The sequence below is a fragment of the Perca fluviatilis genome, chromosome 24 (genome assembly GCF_010015445.1).
Source record: "Perca fluviatilis chromosome 24, GENO_Pfluv_1.0, whole genome shotgun sequence".
Taxonomy (NCBI): Eukaryota; Metazoa; Chordata; class Actinopteri; order Perciformes; family Percidae; genus Perca; species Perca fluviatilis.
The window spans coordinates 16,696,178-16,713,161 of NC_053135.1; the positions used below are offsets into that span (position 1 = coordinate 16,696,178).

Here is a 16,984-nt window from a genome sequence, read left to right on the forward strand (position 1 = left end):
AGAGCAGCGATCAGAACTGAGCTGGCTTCAGTTCCTTTCTTCGCACTGTGTCCATCACATCTCGTGCTTTGTCTGATTGACATCATCATCAGTTATACCACAATGCTCAACGACTTTATCAGATACTCGGTTTACAAACTGTGTCCTAATTAACAACAGCCTGTCCTGTGCTGGGACGTTGTCCTCACATTGTCCTCTGCTGGGACATTCCTCTCTGGATTTGCCCCTCTTGGACCTGGATAACTTGGGAAAAGACGTTTGTCAGTTTATGTTCTCCTTTAAAGCTCCATTGTGGAATTGTTTGAGTTGATTCTTAGCAAAACCCCATTGTTCTTTCGCAAATGTGTGCTCATTCATGTGTAATTACTTCCACCAACCAATCAAAGTATTCTTGTACGCGTAAAATCTGCCATTTAGAATCATTCAGAATACATGCGAGTGACTCGCGCGGATGACGGGCGCCATTTAGTGCCTCCATGTTTAAAATACATTATCCAAAGAGGGACAAGCCTCCGCATTTCACACTTTTTCCTCAGTGGCACTGACTGTGATTATTGCCAGGGAGGGAGGGGAAGAAGATAACTTGCGACTCACTGCCGGCAGATTTGAAAGCCTGTTGCGCCTATTCTCAAAAACAAAAAAACAACAAAAAAACATCCAGTAAGTAAAAAGTATCAGTATGACAGATAAAAACTTTACACTACAACTCCCTGCTCATTGTTATTGGGGACTTTAACATTGCAAACCTCAGCAAAATATCAGTTACAGTAAATGGAAGAATGTATCAATCAGTCAGTATACTGTATATTATACAGCTTATATAAGGGAAAAGAGAAATTAAGACTTAACATTACAGAAACCCTCAGGGAGGTGCTGTGGCTTAGTTGGTTAAAGTGCCTGTCTAGTAAACAGGAGATCCTGGGTTCAAATCCCAGCAGCACCTTGTTGTTGCAGAGATTACCTCTGTTAGCATCCCATCAGCATGTGGACCCAATCCCTATGCTACCCTGGTAGCAAATGAAAAAGGTAAAAAAATCAGGATTGAAAAGGCAGACTGTTTTCCCTGGCAAAATACATTTACACAGAAACACTACATTAACACAGACTTAAGATGGTACATAAAAACACATGAAATGCAGAGCAATGCAAGTTTAAGATATAATATACACCTAGTTCGTTCATCCGCCATTTCTGTTCATTTGGCCTAATTATGCTGTTTTGATAAAAACTAGTAAATTGATTATTACCTCTCCTCCACTCTGTAAAGAATAGCCTGGAAGCCCCTTAAGTGCCTTGGCCGTTAAAGTTAAAGTTTATTTCACCTCTGACCTCAGTCAGCATCACATGCACCTTAAACCACACCCAGCAGTGATATCACAGGGTCCTGGTGGCAAAATTACGAGTCCCACTATGGCCACGCCAAGACCCGACCTATGAAGCCGCTCGATTGGTTGGGGTTAGCCATTTCACCTCGAGTGGTTAAGGTTAGGATAGCTGATTGGTCAGGGGATAGGACCTGTACAAATGGGGTTACATTACCTCGCGTAAGCATGCACGCCTGGCTAATAAATGCTATTGAAGGGCGGGTCTTGGCGTGGTCATAGTGGGATTCGCAATATTGTGTCCTGGTGTACACCTGGTCCACCTTCAGCCCCGACAAAACGAGCAAACCATTTGTTTAACCTGTAAGGGGCGCTGTAGCTTAGAGGTTAAAGTGCCTGTCTCGTAAACAGGAGATCCTGGGTTCAAATCCCAGCAGTGCCTGATTATTATATAATATTATTATTATCTTTATTGACAACAAACTTAATTCCTGATTTCCCAGAGCCCAAAAGTTATATGTAACATTAGGATATTAATATGTAATAATGACAGCTAGTGTTTAAAATAGTTACCGCAGTACAAATTCAAGAGTCGGCTCACCAGCCCCCTCCTCCCCAGACTCCAAATTCCAGGCTGAGACCGCAGCATTCACAACAATGTTGCTAGACGCTTGTCTCACACAGCACAACGGAGTAGCTAATGTTAGATACTGGCTATATTGACAGTTAGAATTGTGGTAGGAACCGCCAAAAATAACACTAACTTGCCGTCCTCTCCACCCGTCTGAACACACTTTATTGGTTTAGAATTACGGCAACAATCGCTAAACACACTGCAAACTCACGGTCCTCTCTTCCCGGTTTACAGCTCCCCTCTCTTGGCTTAAAATAACCCACCGTTTTCGGCTACGGCTGCTGAACAGGCTACACATTGTAAACAGCCGTGGCCCGCTTGCCTGGTCCTCAAGTAACGTTAGCAGTTAGCAGGGTTAGCATGGCGGCGTTAGCAAGGACCAGTCAGGAACACTTTACTGTCTGTGTCTCAATTGTTTTTGCAAGTAACCAACTCGGGTACTCTAGCTATATAATTCAATGTGAGTACATAAATGTTGAAATTACATAAAATGCCCGTCCCTTGCAGTGATAAATTAGCCTGAAGCTAATGCTTACCTGTTCAGGAGGAAATTAGCCAACTCTGCGTCCTTTTGGCCCCTAAGCTGTCTCCATCTTTAAAATACATCGCCAATATCTACCCCGGGTTGTTTACGTCTCTGGTCACGCAACTGTTAGAAACATGCCGCTTTTTTTTAGGTCGGGTAGAATCTATCTCTGTTGATCCTGTTCGTTTGTTTGCTGCTTTCATGGCTGTACTACCGTTACATATATCTAGCAAACTGGGCAGTTGATAACAACACACAGGCCGAAACACAAAAAGACCATCAGGGAATGGAAAATTCAAAATGAGAAAATACTGGCATTAGCATTGGTGTCAGGAAATATAGTATTTAAACTTAGCATGTTTCCTTAATATCTGATGACACATTTGGGGTCATTTTTGGATTTATTACAGTAAATAAATTACATATTGGACCTTTAACAATTTAAGCTTAAAACCATAGTATGATCCATCCAGAAAGTAGCATGTTATACATCTCCACACTGTACTCATGGCATGTCTCCTCCTAACTCCTGTCTAAATAAGTGTGAAACTTCCCCAGCTGATTATTGACATTAGAGACGGGGTTTAGTGAATGATATACACAATGAAGCAAACAGAAGACCAGTATTTGCAAGAAGAAACGAGACTGACAACAAAGTCTTGTCTCCAACCTGACACCGAGCTGCAGGAGAAAGCAGGTGTACAGTAGAAAGCAGAGGCTGATTGCTGACGACGTGCAGCTGGACTCCTGACTCCTGCACAGCTGGCTCCACTCCTGCAATCAAACACACAGACACCAGCACAGGGAGGAGAGGCCAGTAAAGTACTGAGCTTTAGGCTGTTTCTTGTACAAAAGGTGTTCAAATAAAGTTTATTATCATTATCGGTTGCTCACCCTCCTACCCATATTTATCCACATGAATCAACTCAGATTCAACAACAATAAAAGGTTTATATAAAATGTCACCATTTTGAGTCGATTCTGAACCAATCAGCTGTCAGATCAGCTGAGAGGCAGGTGTTTCCCAGCATGCCCTGGGTCTGCCTGGGTAATGCACTCGGTGAAAAGCAACTGCGCTGCCGCCTTGATCTCATGAGGTTATCGTTGCCCACGTGTGAATGACGTCAGAGTCAGTCGGGATCAAGTCGGACACAAATCTAACGGGCATGCAGTGGGCGGCGATCGCCGGCGAGCGATTCTGCGCAGACCTGGCTCATCTCGAACGAGAACCGTCCTGGCCTGGGAACGCCTCGGGATCCCCCAGTCAGAGCTGGCTAATGTGGCTCAGGAAAGGGAAGTTTGGGGCCCCCTGCTGGAGCTGCTGCCCTTGTGACCTGACCCCAATATGCGGATGACGATGGATGGATGGATGGATGGATTGATTGATTTATCAGATATCCAAGTAATAAGCTGGATAGATCCATCTCGGAAAGCAAAATAAAACCAAAGATGGATAAGTCCCTCTGAAGCCATCTATTAAAAACATTCACCTGTACTGTATATCATTTTCTATACTACAGTAGATTTTATTTGTATTCTTTGAACTATGGTCCTTAAATATTTAACTTCAAAGTTACAGGTTTATTATACACAATAATCAGAGGGTAATCGTGAATAGTGCATATATTTCACATTTTTTCACATTTAAAGTAAACCAGAGGCTTTAGAGAACAGAGAGGCCTCATTTAGTACTGCCGGAATCTGTGCCGTGCAGTCAATCCAAGTCAAAAAGTACAATTCATTAGAAGTATAAAGTATGATAATACCATACAAATACAGTACATAGGCAACTGTACTAAGTTACACTCAACCACAAACGCTTTATTTTATTCTGAAGGGCAGATGAGTGTAGCGGAAGTTGTGTTTGTGTTTCCGGGTACCGGAAGACGCTACGACCTCCGTCCCATTGTTTGCATTTTAGCTCGTGTTGAGGACGGCGGAGTAAAAGGCGCCAGTTTTTGGTGTCCTTCCAGAGAGAAACATCCCAAACTGCTGCATGAGGTTTTAAAACCAGAAACGGAGCTACAAAGAGCAGGTCTGTTTTCTTTCTCCGACCGGAAACGCGTTTACTGCTGTTGTTGCTGGGAGTTCGCGCGCTAAGCTAACGTTAGCCGCAGCTAGCTCCTGCTAAACATATATATGTCAATGCTGCTAACGTGTGTTATCCGATATTTTGTGTGCTCCGTGTTTTTCCTCAAATGCAGGTCGGGGAGAAGTTGAGGAGAGACACTTCAACATGGACTCTGAGAGGAAACGGTCAGCTGGCCAGCGGAGAGGTGGGAGACGTTTACAATGTTCTATATTCTTCTTACATTTCTTCTTACTTAACGTTAACGTTACCATGTTGGGGGAGGTTCATTGGTGTATGAGCTGGCTCTGGTTCATAATGCCTTTTTAACTTGTATTATTATTTAGTTTGAAAGTCCGTCATAACTGAAAAAGTACATTAATAAGTAAGATCTGCTGAGTAATGATCGAGCCAGAGACAGAGCTCAAAACACACTAGAATTAGGCTATTTGTTTTGTCGAGGTCAATAGTTACATACAATGACTACGTTTACAAGCTGTCAATTTTCGGGTTATGGTCGGGTTAAGGTCACTATTCGGGTTTCTAAAACATTCGGAATAACCCGTTTATATGCGTCAGCAGAGATAGTTACTCCTACATGGAATTTTAATCAATTGGCAATATCCCGACGTAAACGGCGACGCACGGTTAGCGTCTGGACGTAGCCTACGGACAACCTTAAGACGCAATAACTTTTCAGTCACCTTCTTATAAATCTCACTATTTCGGTACTTTCTGCCGTCAACAAAATACATTATATTCATGGTTTTCACCACACTAATAAAGAAATTGGTTTCCTCCTCGCTCCAAAAGTGTGGTGCTGTGCTGCGTCTCGCCATGTTTACCTCTACTTCTTGTTTACTTCCGGTATACTGCGCGCAGGTTTTCTGCATTGACATATATATAACTATATTACTATAGTATATAATTATTATTATAACTATGTTTTCTGGCGCATACAAGAAGTTCCTCTACTCAAAAGACCAAGATTACTTGCGAATAGAACATGCGCAGAACACAAATCCATGTTCCTTTTGATGGGGATATGCCGATACGTGTTTACATGACCAAAATTTCGGGTTAGAAAAGGGGTAACCCAGGTAGCATATTTGGGTTTTTAAAAACCGGAATATGAGCATATTCGGGTTTTTGCCGGTGTTTACATGGCCGTGCGCGACCGGGTTATTGCTAATATTCTGGTTTTGAACGGGTTATTGGCTGCATGTAAACGTAGTTAGTGTTTCCTTTAGGATTTTTTTTAGCAGTGGGGGCAGGTCCGAACACCCCCTCCCCTCCCTGAGCTGCCACTTTGCTACAACACAAACAAATATATTTATTCACACACACAATGAGGCATATTTTCAGTTGTGATTGAACTGTAATTTTTGAGTTACTATATAGGCCAACTTTGATCTTGATATATAGGCTGTAGCAAACAACAATAAACCCACTATTAATTACATTATCTTAATGCAGTGTCACTACTTTAGCATGTAAATAATGCACCCAAAATACAAACATTCTCCGACATGCACTCTAACAATGCAGCCTTATTTCTGATACCGTGGGGGGCAGAGATGTTGCTGTGGGGGGCCGCCACGGTCAAATCAACATAGAGGATACACTGATATATATGTGTGTGTGTATGTGTATGTGTATATGTATATGTGTATATATATATATATATAATTTTTATTGAGCAATGTACCAGTCTACTAGTGCCATCAATGTTGCACTAGTAAACTTTATATTTGACAATAAGGCCTACTGTTTTCCGTCGCATCGTTTGTAGATCTCAGCGGACCCGACCGCAATTGACTGGAGCTTTATTCCACGGCAAACAGTAGCTGTTGCACAAACTCCTGAGGCCTGTACTATGAATAAAGATCAACATGTCCTGGATTGTATGGCCGTTCCTGAATTCACCAAACCTAACAACCGCGGTCCCGTGTAAGCTGTGTAGTTAACAACTAGTTCAGTCAAACCCAGGGTTTCCCAAACTGGCGACGTGCGCGTCCACATAAAAGAGGCGGTGTTTGCACCATATAACCAATCGAAAACATGGATAAGTCTACCAGAGCCGCATATTTTACATAAGAAAAGCAAACTATATAATCCTACAGAAATATGAAGAACACAGACACGGTTTTACAGGCAGAAAGCAATACAGCCGCTGCTTCCTAACCAAGGAAGGAAAGCTGGCAAAAAGTAGCCTACGCTCTAAATGCGTAAATTGCGAGACTTACCAATATCACTGCCTCATCAGTCAGGCACAAGATCTGACCATAATTACACTTGTGCATTCCATAAACTTTCGTTGCTGTAGCCTATATTCTTTAAATTGCAACCCTGGCAGTTAAGTGATCGTGGGACCAAATGATAGATAGATAGATAGATAGATAGATAGATAGATATACTACTGTCAGATTCATTTTTTTTCTTAATCACTGAATTTCAATGATTAAAATTTAATTATTTGTATTTCATAACTTTTTAAGTCTGTATTATCAATGGACACCAATTCTTACCAGTGTATCTTGATTGGGAATCAAATGAATGCAAAGAAAGTTACTTTATAAAGATATTTTATTCATATACAGTGGCACTCATAAGTTTATGAACCCATGCTAAAGTTGACTAAAAAGAGGAATAAAAAAATATAATCATCTTTTGGAAATTGATGTTAATGCTTTAATTAAAAAAAAAAAATGAGGAAAAATCCACCCTTTTAAGGACACCAATTTTCTTTGTGAATGAATTATGTATCGTAAATAAATAAATATTCTTCCTTAAAAGACGGGGCATAAGTAAGTAGGGTTGGGTACCGAAACCCGGTTCCACTATGGTACCGGTTCCTACGCAAACGGTAGTATTCGGACCGGATTAGAACGCGAATTTCGGTTCCTCATTTCGGTTCCGACTGAAATATTTTCCCTCTGTTGCTCCGGACAGCTGCAGCCTCTTTTTTTCTTTCTCCCTTTTCTGCCGAGTGGCGTTACGCATTCGCCGGTGTGAAGCGCGGTGTCCGCGCTATTCCCCCGACATGCACTCTACTATCACAGCTGATAGACGGCTTTTTGTACACGCTCTGAAACGGACGTAAAAATATCACACTTTCTCTGTAGTCTACCGTTAGCTAGCTACCGTATATGTAGGCTACTTTTAAAATGGCATATTTTCCCTCTGGGCTCACCAAAACGGACGTAAAAGCATATTAACCATTCCCTGACTGCACGTGATCGCTAGTAAACATATTACACTTACTCTGCTAGTCTATCGTTCATGACAAGACCCTGTAGCCTGGTGGTGGGGGAGGCGAGACAGCCTCCCCCACCACCAGGCTACAGGGCAGATTTTTATTTTTAAAGGCCAGTTATTTCATGGATCCAGGATACTATGCCTCCTGATTTAGTTCCCTTGGCCTTTGGAATTAAAATAGCCCCACATCATCACACACCCTTCACCATACCTAGAGATTGGCATGGGGTACTTTCCATAAAATCATCTCTCAATGCAAACCAGCTATTAGGCTAACTGAAATAAAACCATGCCAATCTCTAGGTATGGTGAAGGGTATGTGATGATGTGGGCTTTTTTTTTTATTCCAAAGGACAAGGGAACTTTATCAGGATGCATAGTATCCTGGATTCTTATTTCCAAAATAGAGCTAGTTATGTCATCTTGTAAAAAATTTACAGTTTTTTTCATATCACAATATATCTCGCAGAAATAAATATCGCAGTGTCAGTTTTTTTCAACAGCCTTGTAGGCCTATTTGGAGCCTTGTATTTGGTTAAATTCTTTTACTGGTGGAAGTTACAGGAGTTCATATACCGTGTCATATGAAATATAATAATCACTGAAATGCAATAACCATTGTTTAGTTATCATTGGCTGTCTTCTATCCTATATTCAAGAGATTATGGAAAAAAAAAAAACTCAAGTTGCTCGTTACTTCAGTTTTGCACAAGATTATGGACAGTCCATTAAATATATGGGGGAGTTCTATTTCAGCTCCCATTATTATAAATTATTTCTACAGGTAACGTTAGTTATAATACACGGTAGGTCAGGCATAGACATTTAACATTAGCCTAGCAGCTAGCAGAGTTGCCTTCTGCTTATTGCTTTATCCCAATAAAACAATGTGGTTGAATTTGAGCCTGCATGCATGTTTTTGAAATCTTAAACAGAGCAGCTTATATTGTTAGGCTGAGCAACAAGTTAGCAGACTGCCAAGTCGCCCTTTCTGCTCTTCTCAGCTGCTAATTTGCCTCAATGTTCTGAAGATTAGAAGGTGTGTATATGAGGCAAATATCAGCCTATTTAAAGTAATGTTAGTACATATTTATTACAACCGCCACCTGGTAACAAGTGTGTTTTCTGTTCATGCAGTAGTACTTGAATATTTCCCAGCAATGTTTACTGGGCTCTGAATAAAAGTAATTTTGGAATGATTGTAAAATTTTCGACAGCGTTTGAACGCAGCACTGGGGAAGCTTACTTTGCAGTTAACTAACGTTAGCTAGTAATTGGTCTCGCTTTGCCAGACCCTCCTCCAAAGCGCCCTGAAGGAGGGTCTGGCTACTCCACATAACATTTGGGGATGGGAGGGAAAAACGTGCTCTGGTTTTATGGCATGTCTTTAAACCAATCAGTATCGTCACGGGCGGCGCTAAGCTCCGCACAGAGCCGCTGCAAAATAGGCGTGTGAGAGAAAACTCTGATTGGACGGATGGTCTCAAGTATTAAAGTTCTCCGTCGCTACGACGGATTTTCATCAATTTTATTTTAGAAATGCCATATCTGCAATTGATGCAGATCCGATGAGAAAAAAATGGGGGGGGTGTAGCCTATTATTGTTAGTTTTTCATCAATGCAACTAACGTTATGTGTAAAGCGATGCACTATAACGGGGTTCCTGCGGAATCTTAAATCTTAAATTCAATATTCTAAAAATAAGGCATTCAAAGTTTTGAATAACATTCACAAAGTTGTACATTTCGCTTACAAAGGTGTTAAATTATGTCTCGTCCTTTCGTAGGATGAAATAAATACTGTAACGTCCTAAATAAATGCTGTGTGTGTGTTTTACAATTTACTATGTGACTGGGATGTAATGCGACAGTACAGGTACTATTTACGTCAGTGTTTTTCTTTATGCTCTTGACCGTGGAGTGTGCGCGGATGCGGGGTGCGTGACACATGGATGTAGCTAGGCTATAAGAATAATAACGGCGCAACATGGTGTTTTATCTTAAATCCGTGGACATGGTGAGAAAGCTCTGGCCCTAAACATCCAAGCTTGGGCGAAAATGGTTGTCAGGAAAGAAAACAAAACGTCTCGCGCCATGCTACTAACAAGCTAATGTTAGCTCGTCTGTTAGAAGGGGCAGGTGTCTGAAGGTCTGGCCAGAGATGCGGACCAGCTGGCGGACGAGGCTGAGAGCACTGTGGCTGAGGTTTGCACAACAAGCGGATCGGCGTGCGAGTCAGTCTAGCACTAATGAAACGGGAGAACTGGAAGACCCGCCTGCCGGTTGGTTCCCACTGCTATTAAGTAGCCTTTAGACGCATAGCAGGATGGGATGAAACAATCACTGAAGCAATTGGCATTTACATTGGCATATTATATTACATTATATATTATCTTATCTAGCCAAAGTGGAACTAATTGTGACATCTCCATAATACATAATACAGTTTTTTTTTTATCATCCTATTTATCTTGTTTTTTTCAGTTTCATAGCATAAGAGCGATTCATGCAAGGAATACTTTATTATTTGATGTTATTAGCGTACAAACACGCCTTACACAGCTATTGTGAACTAAATATAATTGTTGAGTATTGTAATACAATGTTTTATTAAATTCAGGTGACATTACCTGGTAAAGCATTCTTTTCTCAGGCCTAACATCCACACAGATTTTTCATTATATGGCTGTGAAGTTGGCATTAATTTCATCCTAGGTGGTATTAAAAATGTCTTTTAAAAAGTCTTAAATTTAACTTGAAGAATCCTGGGGTACCCTGTAAAGGACTCACAATGCAGGGATCAGGCAGGTAGGCAGGAAAAGAGTCCTAAATGAAACGTGACATGTCTGAAAATAAAATAACAGATTTCTCTGGGTTTGCCATTTGATGGAAACATTTGGGATAGTGTAACTACACAACTCAATAAAATATATAACCTAGGTATGGTCGTTTTTAGACATTTTAATGCAGAAAAGTTACATATTGTACCTTTTTAAGCTTTTCTTTGAGAAAAGAACGGCACAGAAATCATTCTTAAAAAAGGAAGATGTGTATAGTGTAGAAATGTATATTGGACCTCAAACGTTTAGTGATTTTATAAACCAGCAAACATTTTTAAATCAATTCTTTGAGGCACTGGAAGCCAGTGTAAAGACTTCAGAACTGGAAGCCAGTGTAAAGACTTCAGAACTGGAGTGATGTGATCCAATCCAATTTTTTCGTCTTAGTGAGGACTCGAGCAGCAGCGTTCTGAATTAGCTGCAGCTGTCTAATTGATTTATTTTTATTTTATTTTTTTTTTTAGGGAAACCTGTTAAGACACCATTACAGTAGACAAGTCTACTGAAAATAAAAGCATGGACAAGTTTTCCAAATCCTGCTGAGACATAAGTCCTTTAACCCTTGATGTATTCTTAAGGTGGTAATAGGCTGACTTTGTAATTGTCTTAATGTGGCTGTTGAAATTCAGGTCTGAGTCCATAATTACACCAAGAGGTTATAGATATAGGTTATAGATATAGATTATAGATATATGCGCTGCGGTGCGGTGCTCTGAAGCAGCAGAACCTGCAGCTGCGAGCTGGCTTTCTTATACAGAGACCCTTGTTTGTTCCAAAATAATTAATAAAAAGAATCATGTTAAATAATAACTTAACCAAAAACATAATAATACTTAGATCTGACAGGTTTTGTCAAAATGTACCTCAAAACTATCCAAGGCACGGACAAAGCCTAATAACAAAATAACCAGTAGGCTAACTCACATACAACTTCTGCACCAGTCTACTGATTTATGTTGAGAAAGATAAGCATGTTGACATGATCTGGGGTCAGACGCGACCGCTACCTGGTGACTGTCAGTCCAGCTGCCAAAAATACCCGCGTTGCTGGGATGCACAGGTACCTCCACGCTAACTTGGCCAGCCCGGGGAAACCTTATTCCGTTCTTCGTAGTGAGTTTCCACCAGTCTGGTGATGGTACGTCGTGACGGAATGTGATATGCTAGTTCCAATATCCATGTCAATGAACTTGCAGGTCCGTTGGGTAATTTTCTCTGCTTGTTGTGCATCGTAGCTCCTCCGTGCTAATGCCGACTTTATGCTAGGTTGAGACAGAGCAGGATGCACCGCTGCTGCCACCGACATTAACCAGGGTCGGATGCACTTTGTTTAGTGGTAGGCTACATCATTGGAGTTGTGGCCGTGTTGTACTTATACATGGCATCTCAGTGTTTGTAGTGAACTAAGTCGTTTTTTTTGTTGTTGTTTTTTTAAATCAAAATGGTCCCAGGCCACACTTTGCCGTGTCTTCTTCATGATTACTTTTGAAATCAAAACGGAAACTCGCAGCCAGGTAACGGAGTATGGAGTCAAATATTGCCCCCGGGTGGTAAAATGTTTAATTGCTGCCACTGTGAAATTAATTTCATTGCTTCAAGACTCGCACTACGCAACGCAACCAGCATTAGTTTAATCGATAACAAATTAACGTGATCGACGAAATTCTTAATAATCAATTATCTATCGTCAAGTAATCATGCCCATCCCTAATAACTATGGTAACTTATTTTGTTGTTTTCCATAATTTGAGGCAGTGGAAGCATGTAGATATTAAACAGAAAAGGCCCCAGAACGGAGCCTTGGGGAACTCCACACGTCATATTTGTATTCTCAGATGCATAATTACCTATAGACACAAAGTAGTCCCTATTCTCTAAGTACCAGTTTTTCAACTGGTACTTTTGATTCAAACCAGTTTAGTTCTGAGCCCGAAATGCCAACCCAGTTTTGCAAACGGTCTAGTAACATGTCATGGTCGACCATGTCAAATGCAGCACTGAGATCAAGTAATACTAAGACTGTAGTTTTGCCACTGTCTGTGTTTAGGTGGATGTAATTAAAGACTTTAACAACAGCCGTCTCAGTGCTGTGGTCGAAAACCCGACTGGAAGGCATCAAAATAGTTTTTTAGTGACAAGAAATGGTTGAGTTGTTGAGAAACCGTTTTTTCAATGATTTTACTTAAAAATGGAAGGTTTGATATCGACCTATAGCTGTTCATTAGTGACGTGTCTAGATTGTTCTTTTTTAAGAGTGGCTTGATGACTGCAGTTTTCAGGGCCTGTGGGAAGACACCAAGACTGAATTGAGGATTGCATTGAAACTTTCCATATCGAATTGTCAATTGCAAAATACATATTCAAATTGAATGACAAAATTGCAAATTCAATTGACAATTTAATAATAATGAATGTGAAATAATGCGTAACAATCATGAAACCGTAATTATTTTTCAGACCATAATCGTACCAACAAAGTCAATAATTGTTGCATCCCTAGAAACAAGAACTGGACAATCCTCATGCTTCTTTTGAGCTACCAGTGTGACAGCATTTTTGTAAACAAAGAATTGTTAAAGCTTGTTGGCTCCGACTGGACTTCATGGTGCAATCAGCTGACCCTCTGTGAACTCATATTGCATTCATGTCTCCCCTGTTATTGTGCGTGTCACGAAAAAAATCTTTAAATCAAAGATTGAATTGAAAATCCTGACACCCCTATCATGAGAGTGAATAGAGCTACTCATCAAAGTATTGTTAAGATTCACATTAATAGCTGTTAGTTTGTGTTTCAGCTTTACCTTCAGATGTCCAGAAAGTGATTGTTGGTGAAGAACATCAGCAGGAGTGGAGCTCCAGTCTGGACCAGGAGGACACAAAGCCCCCACACATTAAAGAGGAATGGGAGGAACTCCGGATCAGTAAGGATGAAGAGCAGCTTCGAGGGCTGGAGGAGGCTGATATCACCAAGTTCACATTCAGTCCTGTCCCTGTGAAGAGTGAAGATGATGAGGAGAAACCTATGTTCTCACAGCTTCATCAAAGACAAACTGAAGAGTTAAAAACAGAAGCTGATGGAGAGGACTGTGGAGGACCAGAACCAGCCATGAAATCAGATCCAGATACACATTTACAACCAGACACTGATGGCGAGACTGGAGACTCTTCTGAACCTGAGACTGATTGGAAGGAGACCAGAGAACCTCAGTCAGGTTTAAACTCTCTGAATAATGATACATTCCCTGGTAGTGATTCAACATGTACTACTGATGAGAAAGCATTTAGCTGCTCTGAGTGTGGGAAAAGATTTGTCTGGAAGACAAGTCTTAAGAGACACATGAGATCTCATACAGGAGAGAAACCATTTAGCTGCTCTGTCTGTCAGAATACTTTTACAGCGAGTGGAAGTTTAAAGGCACACATGAGAATCCACACGGGAGAGAAACCATTTAGCTGCTCAGTCTGTAAGAAAGCTTTTACGGTGAGAGGACATTTAGAGAGACACATGATAATCCACACAGGAGAGAAACCATTTAGCTGCTCAATCTGTAAGAAAGCCTTTACAGTGAACGAAAGTTTAAAGAGACACATGCGATATCATTCAGGAGAGAAACCATTTAGCTGCTCAGTCTGTAAGAAAGCTTTTACAGAGAGTGGAAATTTAAAGACCCACATGAGAACCCAACACGTGAGTGTTACAAGCTCCCCCCTTGTTTTGCTTCTCCCTGTCTGCACTGCTCAGGTAATCCTGATTTGATCGTTAGTGGTTGGCTCCGTCCCCTGTACTTAAGGAAGACTGAAGCAGCTGTGCACCAGTGTGTTTATTTTTTTTGGGGGGGGGATTGAGGTCTGAGAGGTGTGGCACACAACCAAGATGATATTTGGAACTAAATTCATGATATTTGGATATTGTACTATAAATACAGATGTATAAATAGTAATAGATAATGAAATAATTGAGCGAGTCTACGAAATGTTACACTCAAGATCTCATTCAAAAACTCTCGACCGAGTTTAAAACATTTACAGCCAACTTATTAAAATGTCGTGTTTTAATCAGGCGTCAGTCCATAAAGTCTAAATGTATTTGAACTGTCTTTTTTTTTTTTTTTTTTGTTTTACTACATACACTTCCTTACATTGTACAGGGTTTTAAACACCAAATAGTCTTTAGATATATATATTTTTTAATCTTGATGTTTTTATGACTGCTCTGTCATGTCGTGTTATTTTTCTGTTTTGTAAAACACTTTGTAGCATGGATTTTGAAGTGCTCTATGAATAAAGATCACAGGGCTTAAAGTATTCCGGCACCGTGCCGTATCTCCGGCGTGCGGTCATGAGGAAAAAATAAAATTGGGAAACTTGCATGTGGTTTAATATTTTTCGAGTCAATCGATTTCACATACCAATCATATGCGAAGAGCACAGCTCTAACTAACGCAGGGCTTAAAGTACTCGGGCCTTGTCCCCGATTTCTGGCGTATGACTATTTTAGAAAAAGTAAATAACTTAAAAAGTCCACATGGGATTTGTTTTTGATGCGCTGGATTTAGCCAGTCATCGAACTTCCACCTACCAATGAAACGAGTTCCAGCCAATCAGATGCAAAGTAGGTCTTTGCCGAAAAGCGAGAGTGCGGTGTGGTCTCCGTGGTAACGTGGCTAAAAAAATGGAGGTAAAGTTTATCAAACTTGGAGCATGTAGATACAGCTTTAGTTGAGGAAGGAGTTAAAAACAAATGGCACTGGGCATGAAGAGAGGACAAGAGGAAAAGGATGGAGATGGGAAGCCATTTAGCACTTGGTGCCTCAATTTGAGGGAGTCTGCTTCTGCAGCTCATGTTCAAGGAAGATACTGTATGGCAGCAGCGGTAAGAAAGTGCTTGCTAGTCATTTCAATCAGGAGAGACTCCGTTGCAGATATGCAAACATTTATTAATAGGATAACCAAGTAAATACAAACATAAGTACTTGGAGTTTAGTCTCCATTGTAAAGGGGCATCTATACAAATGTAATGGTTAGGAAAACCAAAAACATCCCCCAATGGAAACCAGACACTGGTGGTGGCGAGAAAAAAGCCGAAGCCGTAACACGAGCCGACAGCCGGGAGAAGACCGAGAGCACCGGTGAAACGGCCAGGAGGTGGAAGGGGAGGAGGCGGGTCACACTATCGTCTGAAAAACAACTGACAGAAGCAGGAGAGACAACCGAATAAAAACACGGTAGTCTGCTGTGATTGGTTCGAAAATAAGTGCCCGATTCTAATTGGTATACAGAACCGTAACACCCACTGCTCAGCTGATCAGTTAAAGGGAGAGAGACAACGTAATAGAAGTCTTCCTGACTGAATTTACGCTGAGCTACATTAGTTGCTAGTCACAAAGCTTTGGGCCGTGCACTCTGTCATACGAGTACGTTACCGGCAACGGCGGCTACTGCTCCGCTGCAACTGCGCCTTCACTGGCCGACTGTGTTTGTGATATGAACAATACGTGTGTGCACGTTCATAGCGGAACACGATTAGTCATTAACGATGGCCACTGTGTAAAAGCTGTCTGAAGCCCAAACTGCCTTGACAAAGCTGTCTGTCTGGAATCAGCATGGCAGTTATTTAAACATAACGGCCTTGTCCCAGAGTTTAGACGTCTAGCTATATGAAAAGCTAAACAATGCGACGATTTTAATAAATGTACATGAAGCAACTAATGTCAACCTGGACAAAATCATGTACTAATTCACTTTTTTGATGAAGTAACAACACAACATCTAGAAAGGTTTGTTTTCACAATGATTCATTGTAGGATTATGATATTATTGCAATATATAAATCTACATTGACTCTTAATTTGACATATGGTTGGAAGAAGTAAAAGTTTAACATGAGTTTTCAACCAACAATCCGATGTGAAAGTGAAAGGTGCCTTATTTTGTTATTAGAGGATAAATTAATGTCCCAATTGCTTAATGTACCGTAATTCCTCAAATAAAAGCTGGGGCCTTTATTTACCTGAACTGCAGATAGGTGCCAGGCTTGTATTTGAAGCCGGCTCTTGTTAGAGGCAGGCCTTTATTTCTAATTCCATCTGTTTGATAAGTAGAATTGTTTTAAATAAACTGTTTTAAATGAAAAGCCATAGCGTTCCAGTGGACAGAGATCATTCATTTTTTAAGAAACATTTTCAAAAATATCACCATATACAACACCAGCCAGAAGGGCGACAAAGCATTTTGTGTCAGAATATATCAAACACCACCATTTGTGTCAGTTTGAACCCTGTAAATGTACCGGGTATTTATTTCAGATACAGGTGCTACAGTATTGCTGGTAGATTAC

General features: G+C 40.7%; 1 protein-coding gene and 2 non-coding genes across 3 annotated transcripts in view; 2 read left to right on the forward strand and 1 right to left on the reverse strand.

The window, feature by feature from the left end:
* The window catches only part of LOC120554212 (gastrula zinc finger protein XlCGF57.1-like), a 443,376-nt gene that overhangs the window by 285,418 nt on the left and 140,974 nt on the right, over nucleotides 1–16,984 (reverse strand). The gene's annotated exons all lie outside the window — the stretch shown is intronic.
* trnat-agu lies at nucleotides 870–943 on the forward strand. Its single transcript has one exon. It is a non-coding gene; the product is annotated as a tRNA-Thr (tRNA).
* trnat-cgu lies at nucleotides 1,692–1,764 on the forward strand. Its single transcript has one exon. It is a non-coding gene; the product is annotated as a tRNA-Thr (tRNA).